Source organism: Mercenaria mercenaria, chromosome 18, assembly GCF_021730395.1.
Source record: "Mercenaria mercenaria strain notata chromosome 18, MADL_Memer_1, whole genome shotgun sequence".
In the NCBI taxonomy this organism is placed as follows: Eukaryota; Metazoa; Mollusca; class Bivalvia; order Venerida; family Veneridae; genus Mercenaria; species Mercenaria mercenaria.
Genome location: NC_069378.1, coordinates 8,466,562 through 8,475,823, shown reverse-complemented (window position 1 = coordinate 8,475,823; position 9,262 = coordinate 8,466,562).

The window sequence follows — 9,262 nt, the reverse complement described above, 5'->3', positions numbered from 1 at the left end:
CAGTGTCCTTACACACATTCTTTGATAAATACTCATTACAGATACAGTAAAGGCCTAAAATTTAGAGTTTATTTTTGTGAAACAGTCATTATTGTACAAAGTTTTAGCATAGTATTCTTGAACAACTTTAATCTCACTTTTTGTTAAATTCAAAGGAGCTATAATCAAACTTATTTCTATACTTGACATGCACAATCATAAAAAATGTTGTTTTTTTTATTTGTAAGTTGTTATGTTTAAAAGGGCCATTTTGGAAAAGGTTTAAATTCAAACACTCGCAGACATCTATATTAAGTGCTATTGATTTAACAATTGTTGGTATACTTCCTTATTTTGATTTATGTACATGAATAGATATTTTCATACATAAAGATATTTTCATAAAAAATCCTAAAATAACCTATGAGAAAAGGAAATAACAAGATGGTACCTTTTAACATAACAAGTCACATTTTTAGCTCGACTATTCGAAGAATAAGTAGAGCTATCCTACTCACCACGGCGTCGGCGTCGGCGTCGGCGTCACACCTTGGTTAAGTTTTTCGTACCAGTCCACATTTTGACAAAGTCTTTTGAGATAAAGCTTTGAAACTTTCAACACTGGTTTACCATCATCATGGCCAGTTATAGGCAAGAGCACGTAACTCCATCAAGGATTTTGGCTGAATTATGGCCCCTTTTGACTTAGAAATCATGGTTAAGTTTTTCGTACCAGTTCATATTTGACAAAGTATTTTAAGATAAAGCTTTGAAACTTTCAACACTTGTTTACCATCATCATGGCCAGTTATAGGCAAGAGCACATAACTCCATCAAGCATTTTGGCTGAATTATGGCCCCTTTTGACTTAGAAATCATGGTTAAGTTTTTCGTACCAGTTCATATTTTTGACAAAGTCTTTTGAGATAAAGCTTTGAAACTTTCAACACTTGTTTACCATCATCATGGCCAGTTATAGGCAAGAGTACATAACTCCATCAGGGATTTTGGCTGAATTATGGCCCCTTTCGATTAGAAATCTTGGTTAATATTTCGTACCAGTTCATATTTTGACAAAGTCTTTTGAGATAAAGCTTTGAAACTTTCAACACCTGTTTACCATCACCATGTCCAGTTATAGGCAGAGTACATAAACTCCATCAGGGATTTTGGCTGAATTATGGCCCTTTCGACTTAGAAATCTTGGTTAAGTTTTTCGTACCAGTTCATATTTTGACAAAGTCTTTTGAGATAAAGCTTTGAAACTTTCAACACCTGTTTACCATCACCATGTCCAGTTATAGGCAGAGTACATAACTCCATCAAGGATTTTGGCTGAATTATGGCCCTTTTGACTTAGAAATCTTGGTTAAGTTTTCGTACCAGTTTATATATTTTTTGTAAAGTGTTTGACATATGGCTTTGAAACTTTTATCACTTGTTAGTATAATAGTCTCATATCTGTAGGAAAGAGAAAAATAACTCTGTCATCTATTTTGGCTGAATTATGGCCCTTTTTGGACTTTGAATATAGTTCTGTTTTCATACAAGTCCATGTATGTCAAAACTATTTGACATATGGCTTTTAAACTTTGAACACTTGTTTATCATTATGATTTCCATCTGTAGGCAACAGTACATAACTATTTTGACTGAATTATGGCCATTTTTGGACTTTGAAATTGGCTCATATATTGCCATTTAGTGCAAGACTTGTCGAAATCATAGTAATACAGGAACATTGTTTGTCTAATCTATTTATTTCTTTTGTCTGAATATCCTTGGAAATATTTTGACCCCATTTTTAAATCAATTCTTCGAATAGTCGAGCGCGCTGTCATCAGACAGCTCTTGTTAAAGTTCTAATCAAAACAGTATTCATACACCTGATGTAAGCATATAGAGCATTTATATTTACTCTACCATACTTGTTTTATTTGTACAAATGTATATAAAACTTGCTGATATTTTTGTACTAACATTTTACGTGAAAATTCACCATGAGGTTGTAATGTTTTTTGTTGATATGAGCCGTGCCATGAGAAAACCAACATAGTGCGTTTGCGACCAGCATGGATCCAGACCAGACTGCGCGAATGCGCAGGCTGGTCTGGATCCATGCTGGTTGCAAAGCCACTATGTTGGTTTTCTCATGGCACGTCTCAACTATTTTTGTTACTGACTTTGTTGCTATATGTTTTTACATAGATCTGAGGTAGAAAGTAGATTAGTATTTATTTGTAACCCTTACCCTGCTAAATTTCTATAATGAACTTGTCCATCTTTCAATTTGGACAGTACTTTTAACTGTTAAAAGGGTTACATACCAAAATTATACTGACTGAATGGCGAACAGTGCAGATCATGATCATACTGCACGGATGTGCAAGCTGATCATGATCTACACCGGTCGCAAAGGCAGAATAAATCATGTCCAGCATGATAAGGGTTAATAGAAATGATTTTGCATTTAAGAGCTAAATTTCAAAATGCCCTGTGATGCTTTAAAGTTGATTTTCATTTCTGGCCTGCTCAATGACATTAGCCTACTATTTCAGTTATCTTTTAAATGATCAAATAAAAAAGATCAGATTGAAAAGTCTGTCTAATTTTAATGTGTTAAATGTTTTTTTAGTACAGTCTGAGACATGTGTACATTACAGTTTACAGTGGAATTTTTGTACTCTACATTGGTAGATGTACTTCACAGTTTTCAGTAAAATATGTTGTTTACATTGGCCTATTGTACTTTACCATTTACCGGTACTGTGGAATTTCTACTTTACAGTGGCATGTGTAACTTTACAGTGGCATGTGTACTTTACAATTTATGGTGCAATTTGTTCTTTACTGTGGCATATTGTACTTTACAGTAAACATTACCTTCTTGTTTATACATTCATGATCTGACAACTTGGATGTGTAGTTTACTAGTATACCTTCGTGATCTGACAACTTGGATGTGTAGTTTATACATTCGTGATCTGACAATCTACTGAGATACAACTTACATTTATATATGCATTTTCTTAATGTTGAAATATAGAATGTGATTTTATTATTGTTGATTGTACATTTCAGTAACAAAGTTTTTGATGTTAATTAACCAATCAAAATGTTCTATACTTCTTTACAGCTTTTTGATTAACCAATCAAAATGTTCTATACTTACAATTTTTTTAAATAAGCAATCAAAGCATTCCATTAGTATGTAGAAGTATTTTATATAGTGTTGCAGACAACCTAAAGTTGCATTTATTTTTTAATTGTATATACCAGGTTATATACATTGTCACTTAATGTGTACATACTTATTATACTTTATTTCTACAAATATAACAGGTATTTTCTGTTCGAAATCCATACTCAAAGATTGTTACATTAGTTTTTTAGAAAATGCATAATATATATGAACCAGAAATATTGTTGTTATCATTTATCCCTTACAAACTGTGATAACGATACATGGGTCTCTGTGTAAGGAGGGGCATCTGTTACCGAGTGGTTACAGTCGTTGACTAGAAATCACTTAGCTACCTGACTGCTGTGGGTTCAAACTTTCTTTTGCAGATTGAATTTGTTTCATGTGAAGAAGCCTTACAACTTGTCTTTATCCACATGCCTTCCTGTGCCTGAAGTAATGTTCAAAGGAGCTTATGGCTTCTTTTAGCTCCCTTGAACAGTAGGTGGATTTTCCTGCATACATCCTCCAGGGCTTTTTGTCCATTGTCCACAATTTACATGAACATCATTCTGTTACTTAGAATTACACCAGATTGTAGCATCCTGGCAAGGGCCTCTTTCAAGTTTGTTCAAAAGATTCCCCTCGACAATTTTTAGGAGCCATTAGATTAAATTTCTTCTTGTGAGCCACTTTGTTGACTCATCAAACTTTGTCAACATTAAAACAATTCTTCTCTTGAATTTGTTCAGTAAGGACGTGGCTCCATGTAGGGGCAGCTAGCACTAAAAATAGAAATACTATTGACCAACTTCATCTCAACCACTTGATCGGTTTCATCAAACTTGACCTTATCATCTAATTAGGTCCTCTGTCAAATCAAAGCAATGTGGGAGCTTGGCCCTTCTAAGGCGCTGCTGGAAGTCAAAACAAAAATACATTTATACAACTTCTCACGAACTGCTTGATTGATCTTCATCAATATTATGGTCCTCTTCAAATTATGTTCAAATGGAGGTGCTTGGTTCCTTTAAGGGGCTGCTAGAGCTAAAACTAGAAATACATTTGAGCTGTGCCATGAGAAAACCAACATAGTGGCTTTGCGACCAGCATGGATCCGCATCCGCGCAGTCTGGTCAGGATCCATGCTGTTCACTTTCAAAGCCTATTGGAATTAGATACTGTTAGCAAACAGCATGGATCCTGACCAGACTGCGGATGCGCAGGCTGGTCTGGGTCCATGCTGGTCGCAAAGCCACTATGTTGGTTTTCCCATGGCGTGGCTCATTTTATTTTTCTTCTCATCAACTACTGTGGATCTTAATCAAATTCAGTCTGCAGTATCATGGCCTTTCATGGGTGGCTGGAGCTGATAGAAATTATTACTTTTAATGAAACTCTCCTGAAAGGCTGGATGGATCTCCATCAAACTTGGTCTGTAGCGTCATTGTAAGTTTCTCTTGAAAATTTTGGTCAAATGTGGGCACTTAGGGCTGCAAACAGTAATACCTTTGAACAACTTATCATGAATTGTTTGATGAACTTTATCAAGCATCGTTTGTAGCATCCTTGTAAGATCCTCTCCCAAATGGTGCCACTTGGTCCCCTTTAGGCACCACTACTTTATACTAAACACACTTGTTACAATTTATGATTCAGTGTGTCATACATTTTCTTCAAGGTCAAACAATCAAGGTCAGGTGAGCGACCTGTTGCTACTTTGGCCCTCTTGTTATTCCTGTTTAAAATAACACAAAGTTATGCACCCAACATCTCTGAACAATTCACCTGAGAAATTGTTATGAGCCGCGCCATGAGAAAACCAACAAAGTGGCTTTGCGACCAATATTGATCCAGACCAGCCTGCGCATCTGCGCAGTCTGATCAGGATCCATGCTGTTCGCTTTCAAAGCCTATTGCAATTAGAAAAACAGATAACAGCATGGATCCTGACCAGACTGCACGGATGCGCAGGCTGGTCTTGATCCATGCTGGTCGCAAAGCCACTATGTTAGTTTTCTCATGGTGAAGCTCATATAATAGAAGAAGTCATGCATCCATTATGTAGATGTGATAGAACACAACAAGGTATGAACCAGCCAAATCTGAGTTATTTACTTGGGACAGTTGTAAGTACTAAAACAGGATCAATGAAAATGATTATTACTGTTAAATAACTGAAATACAACAAAAAAATGGGCATTAATCCCATATTAACAAGGCAGTCTGAAAGACAGCTAAATCCCCCGCCACTGTTATGGATAGTGAAAGGGTAAACCTTTGACCTTTAGCTGTGACCTTGAACTTGAACTGATATGGCTGATTCATGAATTCTGCACAACGTCTTGATGAGGTGATCATTTGACCCAAGTTTCATGAAAATCCTTCAAGGGGTTTAGGAGATACAGAGCTAAAACCTTTGACCTTGAGTTGTGACCTTGACCTTGAGTTGACATGGCTGACTCATGAGCTCTTGATGAGGTGATCATTTGACCCAAGTTTGATGAAAATCTTGCAAGTGGTTTAGGAGATACAGAGTGGACACAAAATGGAAGGCTCAAACCTTTGACCCTAAGCTGTGACCTTGATCTTGAGCCGACATGGCTGACTCATGGGTTCTGTACATCGTTTTGATGAGGTGATCATTTGACCCAAGTTTCATAAAAATCCTTCAAGGGGTTTAGGAGATATAGAGCGGACACAAAATGGAAGGCTCAAACCTTTGACCTTGAGTTGTGACCTTACCTTGAGCCGGCATGGCTGACTCGTAAGCTCTGCTAGTGTTATTTCTAGAGCGACGCAGCGGGGCGCCCCGCCCTGCCCTTTTTTACTGCCGCCACGCTGCCCTTAAAATATGCCCTTTTGCCTTTGATCTTCTGCTAAATCCCGCCAATTTCCCTGTTGACATGCCTCGACGTTTTTTGATCAGCAAATTACGTCACGGCGTGTGCACACAGGTAATAAGAATCAATGAAGTGTTACAACTAATTGATAAAGAGTATGGATCCTGTGAAATGTCAAAAAGGCGTGCGTAAGCGGCCAGCTGATTACCGAGCACGTGAAAAGTGCCCTAGATTTCTTTGTGCAAAATTTAAATTAGATCGTTGTTTAGTACAATAACAAGTATAATATCAGTCCAGTTTGATTCTACTGTAATTTAAACTAGAAAATGCACAAATTTTAATGAATATCGAAAGTAAAAGTAAGTTAGAATGTCCGTTCACGAGTCTTATTACTCCCGATGTCGTGTGCAATTTTTCCATATTTCCTTCAAAAAGCTGACAGTCGGGGAATTTTTTATGTTGAGAAACATCAAAATTTGAGGAACTATCTCTGGTTTACCCTAGTGGGTCATGTAAACTGAGTAAAAACTACTTTCAGACAACATTCCGAAAGTGTACCAGTATCCGGATTGTATATTTTGGATATGCGTTTTAGTAAACTTTAACCTGACTAATAACACTTTTCTGTTAATGAAATATTGATGAAAGACCTGATCAATACAACACGACTTCTGATAATTATTAGTTTACAATGTGTCCTGAAACAGGCCTTTAACTATGTTGTTTACAACATGATTTGGTTTCAAGATTAAGCTTATATTAATTAAGGCCCTCCACTATTTCATATGAATAAGTTAACATTCTTTGTGACATTTTTTAAGAGAAAGGCTTGAATGGTTTAACCTAAACTATAAAGTAAGTAAAAAGCCTTTGTAAATTTTGTTACTGGTTTTCAGGGATATAAATTAACACTCAGACCCTATTAGCCATCTGGGCTCCTTGCAGGCAAATTTTAGGGGCCCAGCCTAAAAGTTAGGGGCCCAGCTATTATTAGCGGAAAAATATACTAACAGTGGTTTAGATCGACATACTTAATAAGTCTTGTAATTTGCTTCCTGCCAAAATACATCAATTTCTTAAATATAATTACAGAACACTCATCAAACTCACACTGTAAAGGAAAGCTGTAATCAACCAGTGCATGACATGTTCTAAATATAGGGCACAGCCTCTCAAACACAGAGACGCACTTAAAGTTTGAATGATTTTTGCAGCACTAGAGGGTCTGGGTTGTTTATGGGCATTTTGATAGAGGCTGCACGCTTATGGACATCTGAATTCTAGTATTTTGTTACATTGCCGAGTTACAGGACTCGTAACCCGTCACGAAATTATTACTTGTACAAAAAGTACAAACCATGTTGAGGTCGGTGTTCTATGCAGCCGCGGTCTGTTACCAGCCTATTTTTCATTAAAAGTCCTCATTGGCCTTCAGGTCTTTTAATAATCCTGATAATATTTCCTTTTGTCGCCGCGACCGGCCGTTCTAAGCTCTTTAACAACCTTCAATAAACCTCTACTTTCTAGTGCTGTATTTCTATGGGCGCAGCCATTATTAGTGACGGAGTAAATGATCCGCGTATTCCGATTGGTCGTAGTATATATCGGTAAATTTAATTGGTCGATTTAAGTGACGTAGTGCATATTAATAAGACAGTCTCGGAAAAACCCAGAATATTGACATTAGGAGAATCCAAAGCCATTCGCTGGCTGGGCGACTATTTTGGAAAATTGACTCGACCAGCTTCAAATCTGGTCGCACTGGGCGAGTGTTAATTTATATCCCTGGTTTTGGGAAGATTTACCACTTTATTCTGTGACATTTCTTTTAAGTGTGCAATAAAGATAAATGGAATACATATTAACTATAGACATCTAGAAATGCAACTACTGCTATGGTAACTTTCACGTCTAAAAGAGCACCCTGCCCCTTTCGGACAGCACCCTGCCCCTTTTTGGCAGCACCCTGCCCTTTTTGAGCTCTAGAAATAACACTACTCTGCACATCGTTTTGATAAGGTGATCATTTGACCAAAGTTTTATAAAATTCCTTGAAGGGGTTTAGGAGATATAGAGCAGACACGAAATGGAAGGCTAAAACGTTTGACCTTGAGTTGTGACCTTGACCTTGAGCCGGTATGACTGGCTCATGAGTTCTGCACATCGCATTGATGAGGTGATCATTTGACCCAAGTTTGATGAAAATCCTTCAAGGGGTTTAGGAGATATAGAGCGGACACAAAATGGAAGGCTCAAACCTTTGACCCTAAGCTGTGACCTTGATCTTGAGCCGACATGGCTGACTCATGGGTTCTGTACATCGTTTTGATGAGGTGATCATTTGACCCAAGTTTCATAAAAATCCTTCAAGGGGTTTAGGAGATATAGAGCGGACACAAAATGGAAGGCTCAAACCTTTGACCTTGAGTTGTGACCTTACCTTGAGCCGGCATGGCTGACTCATGGGTTCTGCACATTGTCTTGATGAGGTGATCATTTGACCCAAGTTTCATGAAAATCCTTCAAGGGGTTTAGGAGATATGGAGCGGACACAAAAGTGTTACGGACAGATGGACGGAATGACGGACGGACGGAGACCATTCCTATAACCCCCCACCAGTGGTGGGGGATTAAAAAGCAAAATACTGCAAGTTGTTCTTCGTCATATCCAGCTGTAACAACATGAATATTCATGGGGGACTGATTTTGATGGCTGTGTCAATCCACAGAATCAAATTCCAACTAGAAAATGCTTTTGTAAAAAAGCGCATATCTCCCCCAATGCAAAGTCCTATAGGCAAGAAGTCAATAGGGGTCAGGAGCGAAAGTCAAAGAGACACTGATCGTTGGCTGCAATAGGGATCATCTATTTGGCATGTCCAATCATCCCGCTAAATTTCAACACTCTTGGCCTAGTGGTTCTCAAGTCACTGTTGAGGCTTCTGTGACCTTGACCTTTGATCAAGTGACCTCAAAATAAACAGGGGTCATCTACTCTGCATGTCCAATCATCCTATGAAGTTTCAACATTCTGGGTCAAATGGTTCTCTAGTTATTGATCGGAAATGGTTTTCCATGTTCAGGCCCCTGTGACCTTGATCTTTGATGGAGTGACCCCAAAATCAATATGGGTCATCTACTCTTTATGACCAATCATCCTATGAAGATTCAACATTCTGGGTCAAGTGGTTCTCTAGTTATTGATCGGAAATGGTTTTCAATGTTCAGGCCCCTGTGACCTTGACCTTTGACATAGTGA